General features: G+C 31.7%; 1 long non-coding RNA gene across 1 annotated transcript; it reads left to right on the top strand.

The window, feature by feature from the left end:
- The first annotated feature begins 2606 nt into the window (after positions 1–2606).
- Positions 2607–6248, top strand: LOC127719894 (uncharacterized). Its single transcript, XR_007990532.1, has 4 exons — positions 2607–2659; positions 3229–4608; positions 5552–5678; positions 6161–6248. It is a non-coding gene; the product is annotated as an uncharacterized LOC127719894 (long non-coding RNA).
- The last annotated feature ends 11882 nt before the right edge of the window (positions 6249–18130 follow it).

Below are 18130 nucleotides of genomic sequence, written 5' to 3'. Positions count from 1 at the left end.
GTTGACATTAATTCAAGAACACTTTCACCAATTTGCATGAAACTTTGGTGAATTGTTTATATCTATTGACGTGAGTTCTCTTTCGTTTTTTATAAATTTTGGATTTACCATTTCCGAGTTTTGGGGTTTTATTCATTAAAAAAGGGGGGATTTTCAAGTTTTCAGACAATAACTCAAAAACAATTTCAGCAATTTGCAAGAAACTTTGATGAATTATTTATTTCTATTGACGTGAGCTCCCTTTCGTTTTTTTTTTATAAATTTCTGATTTACCGTTTCCGAGTTTTGGGGTTTTATTCATTAAAAAAGGGGGGATTTTCCAGTTTTCAGACAATAACTCAAAAACAATTTCACCAATTTGCAAGAAACTTTGATGAATAGTATATTTCTATCGACATGAGCTCCCTTTTGATTTTTATAAATTTTAGACTACACGTTTCCAATTTATGGGGTTTTATTCATTACAAAAAGGGGGATTTTCCAGTTTTCGGACAATAACTCAAAAATGCTTTCAGCATTTTTTATGAAACTTTGGTAAATTGTATATCTAATTTTGTAAGCTCCCTTTTGACTTTTATAAATTTTCGAATTTAGGTTTCCGAGTTATAAGATTTTATTTGTTTATAGTCTGACAACAGATTTACTAAGCATTGCGCAACAGCACAGTGTAGTGCACAACAGCAAGAAATCTTTAATTGGATATAAATTCAATTCATATAACCAATTTCAAATTCTTTGACTACATTTATTCAGAAACCTATAATATGTCAAATATTTAATTACAATCCAAATTCAGACCTGTATCAAGCTTGAATATTGTGTCCATTTTTGTCCCAACTGTTCAGGGTTGGACCTTTGCGGGCATATCCAGCCTTGCTCAGCGAAGCAGTTTATTGTAAATTGTATATATGTTTTAGAATAGTTTAATACAAAAATGAGAATTTGGATCAGATTCTTGAGCCAGAATTTGACAGCTAATGTTTGGTTAAAACCCAATGATTCCAATTCACTATTCGTAGACGTTCCGTTTGCATATAGCACTAATCCAGCTGCATACATAAAAGTAACAACATTTCATCCAGGTTAAACTTGAATAAGTACACCTATGGACTTCATTTTGGTGGAACATGTATTCTAAAATAAATAGAACATATTTTCATCCCTAAATACAGGAGGTGAGGGTTGGGGTCATTTCTGTTGGAATTTTTGTATTGTTAAACTCAGTCAACAAAACTGTTATTAAAGGAAATATGAATATTTTTTAACCAAAAATGATCAGAAAACATTTGAGAAATTAATTTTGAAATTATTTCAACAAAATCTCTCCAGACTGATATTTGAGGCTAAAGTATTGGAAAGTCAAGAACCCAATACATTCATTAAAGAACTTTAAACCAAAAATATAGTAAAACCTTGACCGAGATTCAGAACTATGCACTACAGTATAGTTCCTATGTGTAGGGACAGTGCCACTCTGTACATTTAAAGAACCCTTGTCACAAGTCTTTGAGGGGTCAGTAGGTGGCCTGTTGCAAGGCTTAATTTCTCCCCAACATATCCTCCTCTCAGTTGGCAGTCAAAATTTCCCCTACCTTCATCATCGGCCCACTTTATAGAACCTACAGATTGATTTGTTATGAAATGAAGTGTTGTGAGACAACTATCCTACAGAGACCAAATGAAGTTGCACGTTACTGTATGGACTTCAACAATGAGAAAATCAACTAACATTAAAATTTTGCAATATTCTGAATTAGAATGACTTTGTTAATACCTCTAACCTTTAACATCTGATATTTTTATTATCTAGAGCTCTGTAAAAATATATAAAAAAAGAAAATACCAAAAAATAATATGAAAACAAAATGGTTGGTAAACAGAGTTCTAGATAATAAACATTGAGGGTGGTGTAAAAGGTGGGATTATTGTAATATTTTTTATGACCCCCACCTTAAAGTCTTCTAAAGTTATCATGTTTAAAACAAACAAAAATTGGAATGGCAATTTAAAAAGTATAGTTCATATGTGTAGGGACAGTGCCACTCTGCACATAAAAGAACCCTTGCCACAAGTATTTGAGGGGTTACTAGGTGGCCTGTTGCAAGGCTTAATTTCTGCCCAACATATCCTCCTCTCAGTTGGCAGTCAAAATTTCCCCTACCTTCATCATCGGCCCACTGTATAGAACCTACAAATTGATTTGTTTTGAAATGAAGAGATGTGAGACAACTATCCTACAGAGACCAAATGAAGTTGCACGTTACTGTATGGACTTCAACAATGAGAAAATCAACTAACATTAAAATTTTGCAATATTCTGAATTAGAATGACTTTGTTAATACCTCTAACCTCTAACATCTGATATTTTTATTATCTAGAGCTCTGTAAAAATATATAAAAAGAGAAAATACCAAAAAATAATATGAAAACAAAATGGTTTGTAAACAGAGTTCTAGATAATAAACATTGAGGGTGGTGTAAAAGGTGGGATTATTGTAATATTTTTTTATGACCCCCACCTTAAAGCCTTCTAAAGTTATCATGTTTAAAACAAACAAAAATTGGAATGGCAATTAAAAAGTATAGTTCCTATGTGTAGGGACAGTGCCAATCTGCACGTAAAAGCACCCTTGCCACAAGTCTTTGAGTGGTTAGTAGGTGGCCTGTTGCATGGCTTAATTTCTGCCCAACATATCCTCCTCTCAGTTGGCAGTCAAAATTTCCCCTACCTTCATCATCGGCCCACTTTATAGAACCTACAAATTGATTTGTTATGAAAAGAAGAGATGCAAGACAACTATCCTACAGAGACCAAATGAAGTTGCACGTTACTGTATGGACTTCAACAATGAGAAAATCAACTAACATTAAAATTTTGCAATATTCTGAATTATAATGACTTTGTTAATACCTCTAACCTTTAACATCTGATATTTTTATTATCTAGAGCTCTGTAAAAATATATAAAAATAGAAAATACCAAAAAATAATATGAAAACAAAATGGTTTGTAAACAGAGTTCTAGATAATAAACATTGAGGGTGGTGTAAAAGGTGGGATTATTGTAATATTTTTTATGACCCCCACCTTAAAGTCTTCTAAAGTTATCATGTTTAAAACAAACAAAAATTGGAATGGCAATTTAAAAAGTATAGTTCCTATGTGAAGGGACAGTGCCACTCTGCACGTAAAAGCACCCTTGCCACAAGTATTTGAGGGGTTACTAGGTGGCCTGTTGCAAGGCTTAATTTCTCCCCAACATATCCTCCTCTCAGTTGGCAGTCAAAATTTCCCCTACCTTCATCATCAGCCCACTTTATAGAACCTACAAATTAATTTGTTATGAAATGAAGAGATGTGAGACATTACTATCCTACAGAGACCAAATGATGTTGATGTAAAATAGGTTACTGTATGGACTTCAACAATGAGAAAAGCAACTAACACTAAAATTTTGCAATATTCTGAATTAGAATGACTTTGTTAATACCTCTAACCTTTAACATCTGATATTTTTATTATCTATAGCTGTGTAAAAAAAATATAAAAATTATAAAAAAAGGAAATATCCAAAAATAAAATGAAAACAAAATTGTGAACAGAGTTTCAGATAATAAACATTGAGGGTGGTGTAAAAAGTAGGCATATTTAAAATTTTGTTTATTATTATGAAAAGTGCACTGTATAATTTGTAAAAATGTTTATTGTGAAGTCTTGAAAATTGTGAAACTGTAGAACTGTATTTATTTGAGATGTCTATATTCAGTCTTCAATGATTGTCATGGCAATTGAGGACAATAGAATATTGCTCTGTGTAGAAACTGTCTTTTTTATATCAAGAAAGATCCAACAAAAGTTTTCAATGATATCTAAAGAGACGAAAGACTGAGAAATACTAAAAGGTCAAATTAAAGTTTTCTATGAGATTGGTGGATTATGTACAGTCAGACAAGGCTGGCACACTCAAGCTAAAAGTAATAGCTATTAAAATAAAATTATGAACTTGTATAATAACATTAATGAAGACAGATGTTCTATAGTGAAGACATGTTCCTACATAATGTTCTATAGTGAAGACATGTTCCTACATAATGTTCTATAGTGAAGACATGTTCCTACATAATGTTCTATAGTGAAGACATGTTCCTACATAATGTTCTGTAGTGAAGACATGTTCCTACATAATGTTGTATAGTGAAGACATATTCCTACATATTGTTCTATAGTGAAGACATGTTCCTATATAATGTTCTATAGTGAAGACATATTCCTACATATTGTTCTATAGTGAAGACATATTCCTACATATTGTTCTATAGTGAAGACATGTTCCTACATAATGTCCTATAGTGCAGACATGTTCCTACATAATGTTCTGTAGTGAAGAGACGTTCCTACATAATGTTCTATAGAGAAGACATGTTCATACATAATGTTCTATAGTGAAGACAGATGTTCTATAGCACAAACAGATGTTCCTAAGTTGCAATGAAGTGTTCAGAAGACAGACAGAGTTTCCTTTTGCAATGAAGTATCCAGAACACATAGTTGATTAGATTTCCAGTTCTTCATTACATATTCTGACGTTTTCTCAAGAAAAATACAAGGTATTGATAGTTTAATAAGTCTGTAAAAAGTGTATTATTTGCACAGAATTTAAATTTGAATTTTAATGGCCAAACCTGTTAGTGTGGATTTATTTTATGATTTTCTTGTTCCTGATTTATGATGCTTCTTGAATATTTAAATTTATGGGAGGTAAATTTTTCATGGCTAATATATTTTTGATGTTTTTGTAATTTTTTCTGGTTTTCTTTTTTATTGTTGAACATGAAGAATTATGAAATTTGTATGACTTGATAAGATACTTAGTATCGAAAAGAAAAGTTATATCAAAACTGCCAATAAATACTTTTTGACAATTCATTTCCTTAGATGAAGACATTGATATTTCCTCAGTTGAAAACATTGAAAATGCCTATAAAATAATAGCTTAATTAATATTTCATTAGAATCTATTGTAAGGTAGCATGTTATTTTGATTTGTTGGTTATTTGTAAAATCATCCAGAACTTTTTACAAAGTAAAAAAATAATAATTGAATGCTAACAAGGGGAAATAGTTTATCAAATTGTAAAAGAAAATACACTTAGTAAGCACTTGAAAAAAGCTTAAAAGTAACAACAGTACCAAACGTACATCTTACTGCAAGTTAAAACTGAGGGAATTCTTTGCAAAATGAGAATCTTCTTACAACCATTTATTGAATAACACTGATGGAGGGTAATAACAGCCATAGATAATATTGATAGAAAAAGAAAAAAAATGTATTTAACAATAATGTCATACATTAGCTATGACATTAAGATGATGTGGTAGGATTGACAATGGAGACATCTATATAGCAGTGACCAAATGAAATCAATTAGTTTGATTATCTCCCTATTATAAAATTTAAAAAAAAACATACAAAAATCTTAATTAAATAGTTTTAATTTAAATGATTATTTCATGTGAAGTATTCATAAAAATGAATTATTTTTATTCTAGATTTCAATGTTCAACCTGAAAGGAGAAATTCTTAAAATTTATGCTGGACATCTCATATCAAGGATCCATCACAATATTGGATATCTAAAGATATCAGACTTATGAAGAATATTCTGATAAATTAATGGTAAGTGTTTACCTTAAGGAATCTTGTGGGTTGATTGTGATGCATACAATCACCTGAATTAATATGAAATTGGAACCATTTTACAGCACTCTAATAGAAGCCAGCTTTTTATATTCAAAACCAAAAAAAAAGTATATTTTCAAAATACCTAGTAATTTCTTGAAATTGTGTCAATCTGTTTTACAAATTTGATCTGATTAATAATAATATTCAAAACAAAAAAAAGTATATTTTCAAAATACCTAGTAATTTCTTGTAATTCTGTCATTCTGTTTTGCAAATTTGATCAGATTGATAAAAAAGTACTACTGGGATAAATGTGAGATGTATTGGACCAAATAATAAGCTCAAGTTGTTTCTAATATTGTAAGGGTATTCTCAATGTTTTCAGAATACTGTAAAATTCTTGAAGGTATAAAGTATAAATAAATATTGTTCATGCAGATGATCCAAAATACTAAGACATATTTTCTGTGTTTCAGATGTACGACAAATCGTGCTACAAGTATCATACCAGCAGAATTATTTGATGGGAGTAAAACATAGGAGCAGGATCTCACCTCATACAAGGTTGGTATTCTTACTTTCTTAGCAATTAATTATCTGTCCATCTGATGTCACAATGTTCTAATAAAAAGATGTGGTTTGATTGCCAATGAAAAAACTCCCCACCAGAGACCAAATGATGTAGAAGTTTACAAATATATCTTTCTTGGTTGGCAATGTGACAGAGCTGCTTAAAACTGTTTCACTCAGTCAACTTATGAACATGATGTACTGGAAATAACCAGTTGATTAAAGTAACTACTTTTATTGTTGTTCTTCATCATAACAGTTGCTGTAGAGTCTTCACCTATATGAACTAAAATGTTTATACTTAATAACAATGTCAAGATTACCCCTATGGTTAACTTGAACATTATATGTGCAATAATGGTAACATGACTCCAACTGGAGGTATCAACTGTATTAAATAAAGAGACCAAATAGGAAAATTTTATGAAAAGATTATTAGATGTCAAAAGAATGAAATAATTGTCGATGTATTTTGGTTATTTTTAGTTTTTGTCAGAATACCTCACCTCCTTGTATTCATATCTGAAATTAGAACAAAATGACGCCTTTTTGAGAATTTTTAATCTAAGCCTGCTTGAGGGACCTAAATCGGGGAAAATATTTCTATAGTAGTGACATTAAGTCTTCAGAATAGTACTGAACTGCTCTCCATTATTGCTGTAAAACCTTTTTGTTCAAAATTCAAGTGCTGTTCCCATATTCATTTGAAATTTTTGTTATCCAATTGAATTAACTAATTAAATTGTTGTTTGTAGTGAGGACTCAGGAACAATTGAACTGATGAACTTTGAACTGATAAACTTGGAAACATCTGAAAGGTATACATAAGAAAAACAGACCACCTCTAGAATAAGAAAAAAGAAAGATTAACTCATAGAGTAAAGGGTAAAAACAGACCACATAGAATAAGGGAAGAGGAAGATTAACTCATAAAGTAAAGGGTAGACAAAACTAGCAACACTTTGAAATTAACAAGAGCAATAATCAACCATCTCAGAGGTTAGGTCTCTGACTGACTCAACTGATGAACTTATAACAAGCTTAACAGATTATCAGCATAGTAGAACAATGAACACATCAGAGACAAAATCTTCTTGGCAATGAAAATATATGACTGAAATTTCATAATTGTATATGGTCAGTGGGAGAGAGAGAAAGATGTAGAATGGTCAGAGTGGGAGAGGAAGAACACTTATGATGATGATGAGGGGAGAAATAAAGAACAATTATTGCAACTGGTAAATTTGTCTTCAACCAAACTCATGGCTTGTGTTGATGTGTCTAACCTTAGACATCTGATATTTTTGTCGAGCCTTCGACTTTTGTCGAAAAAGCGAGACATAGCGAACCTACATTCCGTCGGCGTCGTCGTCGTCGGCGGCGTCCACAAATATTCAGTCTGTGGTTAAAGTTTTTGAAATTTTAATAACTTTCTAAAACTATCATGGATTTCTACCAAACTTGGACAGAAGCTTGTTTATGATCATAAGATAATATTCAAAAGTAAATTTTGTAAAAAAAAAATTCCATTTTTTCCGTATTTTACTTATAAATGGACTTAGTTTTTCTGCCAGGAAACATTACATTCACTCTGTGGTTAAAGTTTTTGAAATTTTAATAACTTTCTTAAACTATCCTGGATTTCTACCAAACTTGGAAAGAAGCTTGTTTATGATCATAAGATAGTATCCAGAAGTAAATTTTGTAAAAAAAAATTCCATTTTTTCCGTATTTTACTTATAAATGGACTTAGTTTTTCTGCCAGTTAACATTACATTCACTCTGTGGTTAAAGATTTTAAAATTTTAACAACTTTCTTAAACTATCCTGGATTTGTACCAAACTTGGACAGAAGCTTGTTTATGATTAAAAGCTAGTATCCAGAAGTAAATTTTGTAAAAAAAAAAATCCATTTTTTCCGTATTTTACTTATAAATGGACTTAGTTTTTCTGCCAGTTAACATAGTACATTCACTCTGTGGATAAAGTTTTTAAAATTTGAACAACTTTCTTAAACTATCCTGGATTTGTACCAAACTTAGACAGAAGCTTGTTTATGATTAAAAGCTAGTATCTAGAAGGAAATTTTGTTCCATTTTTTCCGTATTTTACTTATAAATGGACTTAGTTTTTCTTCCAGTTAACATTACATACAGTCTGCAGTTTAAGTTTTTAAAACATTTATTAGATTCATAAACTATCCTGGATTTTTACCAAACTTGGACAGAAGCTACTTACAATCAAAAGATAGTATAGAGAGGAATATTATTATTAATTTTTTTCCTCATTTTTGCTGAGCCTGTGATTAACAGCAAAAAGTAGGCGAGACACTGGGTTCCGCGGAACCCTTACGAATTTTTATTATCTAGAGCTCTGTTTGAAAGAAAATGTAAAAAATAATATGAAAACAAAATTTAAACCGTTCTAGATAATAAACATTAAGGGTGGGCATATTTTAAATTATTTTTTTTCACCAATGTATTTATGAAATTTAAAACTTTAAAGTGAGAATGTTTAATTGGACGTACAATTGTTTTGATTTTAGATATTTAGAGACAAAACCTATTCTTCTCCATTTATTACACTCTAAAAGTGTCATTAATTTGCAATGTTCTTATTTTGCAATGTCTTTGCTTATACCTCTTACTTTAGACATCCAATATTTTTATTATCTAGAGCTCTGTAAACAAAAAATTACAAAATTGCAAAAAAGTTCTAGATAATAAACATTAAGGGTGGTGTAAAAATGGTTATATTTTTTATATTTTGAATTCTTCTCCCCCTCCCCAATATATTTACGAAATTAAATACAAGAGATATTTATTGGTAAATGATTTGTGTTGGATAAGTTTTTTCCTTTCATTAGTGTATTTTAAAAAATGTTTTTTTCAAGCTGTACATTTTTCTTTGGTATTGAAAATGGCTTTGAAGTTAATATGTTTGATTGGAAGCAGCATTTTTTTATTATTAGATATTGGAGACAAATTTCACCTTAACAGTGTCTTAGATTTGCAATGTCTTTGCTTATACCTCTAACCTTAGACATCCAATATTTTTATTATCTAGAGCTCTGTAAAAAAAACCTAAAAAAATAATATGAAAACAAAATTGTAAACAGAGTTCTAGATAATAAACATTAAGGGTGGTGTAAAAAGTGGGTATATTTTGAATTCTTAAATGGCCTTAAAATTTGAATGTTTAAGGCCGCAATTAAAAATATCTTTGTTTCCCCTTACCCTACCCACCATTTTGGAAGTGGGTAGGTAGGTAGGCTTTTTTTTTTTTTTTTTTAGAGAAAATCCCTTAAATATACATGTATCTAACATACAGGAAAACACAGAAAAACAACAAATTGAACTTTATTGATACTAAAACAACATACTGTATAACGTATAATGCATGACTAGAAGACCTTACAATTTCAGACTAGAAAATGTTTGTAAATATCAATGTGTTTGTGACTTAGAGTAGACCACATATAAATTGAGACACGGTTCTATATCTTTCTTATAGTTTTATTAATTCAATTGAAAATATAAAACCCCAACGAGACTGCTACCTAGTAACATTTGATGCAAAAAATATGTACACTTGTTTTTCATTTAAGGAAATACTAGAAGCCACAAACCGTGATCCAAGCGAGTATGACTACGCCTATTAAGGCTTATTCTAGAAAACTATGAATTTATTTTTAACAATAAACTTTACCATGAAACCTTGGGCGTGCCTATGTGCGGATCAGCATTCGCTGAGTTAGCAGACCTTACAATGTTTGTTAATTCTTGAACACATTTTACAACGCTTTCAACACAGAGAAACAAAATGATAATGATAGTTGAAGTTCACCTACGAATTTTCTTGTAATGAAACAATATTCTTAGACACTGTCATAATTATACAAAGGAGAAAGATTCTTTAATGAAGGCATAGTATGATACAAGACATTAAAACCAATATCAAACCAACTGAAACATATCAATATCTGCACAGACACTGCTCACACCCAAAAAGTGTTTTCATTGAAAGGATTTATCAAGGGTGAAGTATTGAGGTATCTCAGAAACACAAGCAGCAAAACTGATCTTAAAAAAACAGTAAGAAGCTCAAACGAGGATATCAAATATCTGAAATCAACGATTTTTTTTATTAAACACAAAATACAGAAAGGGAAACCTTGCTAACACATCGCCCAGCGAAACGGGAGCAACCGCTAGTAATGTTAACAAAATTCAACCCATCTATACAGAAACTAAAAATATAATAATGAAAAACTGGCATCTTATTTCACAAAACCCTGAATGTGTGACCATATTTAATCATCAGCCCATTATAGCTTATAAAAGACATAAGAACTTACAAGAACTTTTATCAAAGCATTAGCTGGTGTAGTCATCTCGACTTTTCACAACACAATATGATGCTGAGCTCGAAAAAAATCAACTACTATTTTATCCAAAGACAACTAGTGTATGGTCCAATATCACGTACGAAATGAAACAAAATAGCATAAATAGCACGCCAATATACAACTTATTGAGTCAACCACTGATAAAGGCGAACTCAGGGATTTAAACCACAAACACGACAGAAACACCGGGCCTACGTTTAAGCTCAAGGGTGAGCTCGGATGCGCAATCGTAACTACTCGACCATTCTTGCTACGCATTTTGTTATTGGAGGCGTAGCTAGAATGGAATAGTAGTTAAGATTGCTTGGATGCATTTATTTAAAACATTATTCCATTCCAATTTCAGTATCCTTGCATACGTTGTTTACCCTTTGCTGCAAACACACGGGCGACAATGATTTCGCGGAATGTTGAAAATACGGACCATTCAAGAAACGAAATTAAAAAACGATCTTTTGAGCGAAACGAAAAAAAAAAAACAACAACGTGATTTTCGAAAAAAATTATGTCAGTCGGCGGATTTTTAGAGGGTCGGTCGGGTAAGGGGAAACAAACTTAATTTTAATTTTGGCCTAAATGGAAGTAGAATTATTTCAATTTTAGATGTTTTGAGATAAAACATAATCATCTCGGTATATATTTATACTGTGTATTATCGCTATTTTATGAAAATTTCCTTTGATCTTACTGACTGATAATTTCCTTTCTCAGCGGAGTCGAGTGATATGAAAATTATCGCTAGAAACTAAGGGGGCACGTGCCGTTGCTAATGAAATTGACAATGTCGTCATATGTAAAATAGCGATAAACAGATTATCATTGGTCATCTCAACTCGATTGTTTTTCTCGCTTGAGCCGGAAAAAGCGAGAAAATCAATCTCGTTGAGATGATCAACGATAATCTATAATAACTGTGTCTTAAATTTTGCAACATTGTGATTTTGAATGTCTTTGTTAACTCTAACTTTTAACATTTGAATTCCATTCAGTATTAAAATAATATGTGATATATTATAATGTGATTATAATATGTGATACAAATTTTTCTTGTTATTCTTTGTTATTAAGGATATTGGTATTAAATGTTTTTGTCTCACCTGCCACAAAAACTTCAGAATGAAAGACATAGGCATCTGGCGGCGGCAGAAACTATTTGTATTAAGCTTTATATTTCAGTAATTGATAGGCTTGGAGGATTCATACCATTAATACAGACAGATGCCATATGTTTGGAAGTTTCCGTCTGTCACATGTCTGTTGTCCTTGATCTCATTTTCATGGTTCAGCAACTGCTTTAAAAAAGTTTTTTTTTATTTAAATTTCTCAATGATGAGTAATAGGATTTGATATATGGGTCATTGCAATGTCTATATGTTCTTCAGACAGGGTTCACGTGATTCAACCTCATTGATCAAGGTGAAAGTTACATGATTGGATCTGCTTCCCAGATGCTGTAAGCAGAAGTTCTACTTTATTTGGTGTATGGAATTATTGTAAGGTCAGTCTGGCAGGTTTTATCTGACCTTGACCTCATTTTCATTGTCTAAATGTTAAGTTTTCCTGGTTAATATGAAAATAAGGAGATGTGGTATGATTGCCAATGAGACAACTATCAACTAAAGTTCAAATGAAGTGGATGTAAGCATTATAGGCAATAGTACAGCTTTCAACAGCTAGAAAAACCCATACTGTGTAGTCTGCTTTAAAAGGCCCTGACATGAAAAATATGAAACAATTCAAATGACCTAATTTATAACAAAACTATTTGTGAAAAACAAATATGAGACATGAACCAACGACAGCCATAGAACTGCAGGTTCCTGACTTCGTCGCAGGCACTTAAAGCATGTGGCAGGGTTTAACAAGGGCTCAACCCTCCCCTAACCTGGGAAAGCCTAAGGAAAAGAGCTTTTATTGTTTTTCACTATCTCAGTCACAGTGAGGCCTTCAACACAGAGCAAACAAAAATTGCCTCACTTGTACTGCAAGTTTAAGATGACACCTAGCAGCAGTTTGAGTGGAATACATTGCAAGATGATTCCAATCAGGCCCGGTTAAAAAAATGAACATACTGGAAAGTAGTACATATTTAAAACAAAATTGTTCCTATGCATCGGTGTAAATTATGTATGGAATGATTGTAAGGTGTACATATCTGGCAGATTTCCTCATTTTCGTGGTTCTTGTATCGATATCTAGTATTCATGATTTGGTCTGTTTCTTGTATACTACAAGGAATAGGTCAACTATATTTGGTGTTTGTAATGATTCTAAGGTGTCTTTCTGGCTTGGTTTATCTGAACATGACCCAAAACTATCAGCATAAAATAAATTATAAATAGTATTTTTAAAGCACTGGCCAGACATTTCAGCATGTGCTCTCTTGTTTTCCTTGGAAGGAGAATAATGTTTAAAAAAAACTTAATTTGATTAAACATGTCGGATGTTTATCCTTCTTGATCTAGTTAAAAAGAAATAAAGGAGATTTGATAATGGTTATGAGAAAACTATCCATAAATCAAAAGGACAATGGTGTGAGTAGTTGCTGTCACTGTAATGCCTTCGAAAATGAACAAAACCTCTACCATATAGTTAGATATGAAAGGCACCTGTATGACTGATACAATTCAAAAGAGAAAACATAACAGCCTTTTTGATGGTACAATAATCATCAAAAAACAAATATGATGGACAGCAACCCCAAAAAAAACTACTGTATTGCAGGCTCCTTACTTGGGACAGACATGTACAGTTTGCAGCGGGGTTGAACATAATTGTGAGTGCTCAATCCTCCCTCTAGCATTAACAAGTGGTGTAATAACACTGGAACAAAGAGTATAGGTCGGTTGGAAAGGGTTTAACTCATTGGATGAATAAGAATACAACCAAAAAAGACGGTGTACAAATCTTGAAGATTACTATGTATACCTGCCTTTACTGAAAGCTAGTTCAAAAGAAAATAAGGAGATGTGGTATGATTGCTAATGAGATGACTATACACTATGGTAAAAAGGATTCAAATTTAAGCAATTATAGTTCATTGTACCTCAAATGGTCGAGTAGCAAGACATAGGGATGCTAATCTGTCATAGTCATGATCGATGGTATAAACAAGATACTTCTTATTTTGTGTACAAGGATTTGTGGTCTGAATTTTGACCATTTTTTGTGTACTTTTTGGAACCATTGTAGATAAAGACTGTAAAAAGCAAAAATCATCAGCATGGCAAGATCTATACAAATAAACATGACTAAAATTGTGAGTTATATCCCTTGAAAAACGTTTTTAACACATTTTGTGCTTTTTTGTTGAAACTACAGTAGATTGAAACAGCAAAAAATACAATCAGGATTATTTTTTTCCAATCAATTGACATGGCCAAAATTAGCATTCAACTTTATTAAGGACTTAAGTGCCCAGAAACAATCATAATTATTCTTATTGCATAATATCAATTTTATGCAAAATGCTATGGGAGCGATACAGAACACTTTTAAGACACAAATAGGTCAGTATCTCAATTATAAGGAATAGTAGGTCAACTATGTATGTAAGCCAACATGGCTAAAAATAAATGTTTAAGAGTGTATTGCCCCAACTTAAGTATATGACCTGTTTTTGCAATTTTTTTATTTTAAATATAAAATAAGGAGCTTTGGTATGACAGCCAATGAGACCACTATCCACCAAAGGACAATGTTAAAAGGATGCATACAAATATAGATTATCATACAGCACAGGGATGTCTCAACCAGTGGCAGATCCAGAAAATAATTCCAAAGGGGCGGGGGGGGTTTGCACTGACTGCTAAAGACGTTTGGCTCATATTGATATTTACTAAAATCCCTACCCATACATATATTTCATAAGACAAGTCAACCCATTTGTAATATTTCCCAGCTATCTTAATACAATCTGTGACATGTTATTTAGATGTTATCCGCATGGGACCATTCACATTTATAAACCATTTACATATAAATTTCTAACCATTGATATATTTAACCTATCTGAAATTGCACCCCATTGATATTTTTAACATTCAAAAAAATGAATTCAATTGGCATTGTCTGTGCATACCTTCATATAGGAAGAGCCCCCCCCCCCCCCCCATACCTCACAGCCTTAAAATATGAGAAAAAATCCACACCAAATATAGTAAGCTGTATTTTTACAGCCAGAGATAAGAAAACTTGAAAAAGATACATCAGAGAAAAATTAAAAAATATGGTAACCAACAATTATAGACTACGAAGGCTTTGGACAAACACCTAAAGAATGTGGCAGCTAGTAATAAACTCTTTGTCTCGTGGGCAATTCTACCATTTCTCCTTATTTTTATATTGTGAGAACTTTATCCTAAACAGTGGTGTAACAGCACGACATAAAAAAACTAAAAGTCAGATGGCTGACTAAATTAACCAAGCTTGACTCAGTATGCATATAATCTTGAAACCTACAAAGAAAATTGGTGGTTGGGTTACGGAGGTCTATCTAACAGTCCAATATTTATGTACAAGTTATGTAACCAGTCATTCATGCAAAAAATGTAGGTCATAGTTCCAAATGTTAATATAGACCTTCAATATTATTCAAGGATTGCCCCCTGACATCACATTTGACCTTTAACAGCTCCTTAGATCAGGACAATATATAGACAAAACTGAACCTTTTATTCAAACATAATTGTTGTTCAAGAAGATTCGATTTTAACATCAAACTTAGTTACTCAGTTGGGGATCCAGGATTTACAAAAACACGGGGAATCATCCATCTGCATTAACCACACATGTAGCTCCATAAAAGGAGGGAGCAGGCCTCATGGTCCCTCTTAATCCATTTCTGTTACTACACTTTGGTAAGTATTTAAAGATTTGTTCATTAAGTTAGTTCTCTTAAAGCCTTGTATTTTTTTTAGGTATGAATTTTAACTATAAAACTATCCAAGTTGTGAACACTCAAATAATGTCATTCCTCCGTGAGTTGCAGTTTCTTAGATTTGTGGTTCTTTTTCCAAGAAATCTTTCAAAATGAATTCATTGTTAGTTTATATACTGTTCGGAGGATGAAAGATACCAAAGAAAAATTTGTATTGATAAATCTAAAACAAACATATATTCAAAAAGGGCTCTCTGTTTGAAATCTTTCATTTGAAACCAAAATTAACAAATTATTTTACATATTTTGGAAGTTCCAGTTATGCATAGAAACTATTTTGTTTTAAATCTATGTATTATACATACAATATTTCCTGACAATTTATCCAACATTTATCACAATGTGACTGGTGGTTGTCTAAATGCTTATGTTGTTGCACGCTTCAGTGTGATTGTCAGGCTTAATTATGACAGCATATGTTTGATTTCTTTGCCAGATTTATTTCATTGGTATAACACCATGGCTTTTTTGTTCTTCTATTCACAGTTGTGGCATGATCATCAGTTTGCAAAGAATTCCGCTCAAACTAGTGCTAGGGGCTGTCTCTTAACTTGTAGTGTGGTGTGAGATTTTGCTCTGTGTTGAAGCCCAAACTGTAACTTTGAGATAGAGACCAGCAATAAAAGTGTTGTCCTGTGCTTTTTATATTTTTTGCTATACATGTACTGATTTTGTGTCATGAATGATACCCCTTTCTTTCTTTTCTATTACTTTCTTGTATGTTCTTCCTAACTAGGTCCATAACTTGAGGTTCTACCCCTTCAGTTATCTTTTCTCGTTCAATTTTTTATGTAAAGTTACAGAAATGTAACAACAAATAAAAGGAGATAAGGAGTAAATATCAATGTGACAGCAACCAAACAACACAAACAACCAGACATCTTGAAGTAGGTATGTTGATATTACAGTTATGAACAAGGGTGATAACAAATTCAACAAGAAAAGCACATACTTTGAAACTCTTCAATAACAAGTAAATATCAGAATATCATACAAGTAAGAGGTTTAGCTAGCTATAAAACCAGGTTTAATCCACCATTTTCTACATAAGAAAATGCCTGTTCCAAGTCAGGAATATGACAGTTGCTATCTATTTGTTTGAAGTGTTTGAGCTTTTGATTTTGCCATTTGATTAGGGACTTTCCGTTTAGATTTTTCCTCAGAGTTCAGTATTTTTGTTATTTGACCTTTTATAGAAGGCAAAAAAGTCAGTATTGTTTCTTTTTTTAATGGATAATAAAGGGGAATCTGACAATGGTTTAAAGGAATTAAGAATAGTGTAAACATTGAAATGAGATCAAGGTCAAGAAACACCACATGATGTATTTTCAAACCAAATATATTTTGTGTATTTATTTTACCAGTTCTTATACTTATAAGTGGCAAAAATAATATGTGTGATCAAAAGTGTGAAAGTTAGGTCAAAGTTGGATGACCTTGTCTGACTAACGTTTACTTTACAACAAAGTTTTTAGAGGTCAGATATTGAAGGTGAAGGTTAATAGTTTACAAATTGATTTTATCATAATGATTGATGAGATTACACAATGTCAATGAATCATTTGAAGGTTATTCCATTAATAATGAACATGGGAGAGTAGGAAAGGGAAGTTTCATCTTAAGACATAAGTCATTGGTCATTTATAATTGTATATCAATTTGATGTATGTAAAATTACTCCTGAATAATGATGGTGGGGGGGATCCCAGAAGTTCATTCCTACCCTCCCAATATAAAAATAAAAAGATGTGATATGATTGCTAATGAGACAACTCTCCACCAGAGACCAAATTACATAGAAGTAACAAATCCATTTCAAAAGAACAGCCCTATTTAAATTGTGGTATTCTGGACATATAAACACAAACTTAGTAAGAAGATAAAGCAGGATATAATTACTTGTTTATTATGTTTATTTTACATATGTCTGCAAATGAAAGACAGAATGCACCACAATTACCAGTAAATAAACAGTTAACATTGATCATACATAAACATAATACATTTGGCAATAATCATCTGAACAAGTCTGTTACACTTCTGTTGCAATTAGTAAAGGTTAAAAATTGTCAATTCTCTATTTTGCTTGGAACAAATGCTTTGCTCAGCATGATTAGCTTAAAGTCAATAGTTTCATTTTCCTAATACATTGTACAACAGCATATGTAGCATGCATACATTAATTTTACATTTTGTCTCAAGAAATATGTTGTCCATTAACATATGGTTTAGAAATTAAAAAAAAATCATACCATTTTGCATAATATACCATGTAAATGTGTATACACTTATCTCTGAATACATAAAAACATATGCAAAAACCCTCACATTTAACAATGCCAAAAAAGTCACAGAAAAATTTCTTAGGACAAATTTTCATTTTGAATTTTCTACTGTAGACATGCCACTTCGTTCCATTATTTTAATTGGCACTTCTGAATAGTCTGACAATGAATATGTTTATTTTACATATGTCTGCAAATGAATATTCATCATGTTGAATGTGGGCAGTATATGGAAGAAGAATAG

This window comes from Mytilus californianus, unplaced genomic scaffold (assembly GCF_021869535.1).
Source record: "Mytilus californianus isolate M0D057914Y unplaced genomic scaffold, xbMytCali1.0.p SCAF_11, whole genome shotgun sequence".
NCBI classification, from domain to species: Eukaryota; Metazoa; Mollusca; class Bivalvia; order Mytilida; family Mytilidae; genus Mytilus; species Mytilus californianus.
Note: the sequence above shows the minus strand (reverse complement) of the source record. Positions and strands in the feature narration are given on the sequence as shown.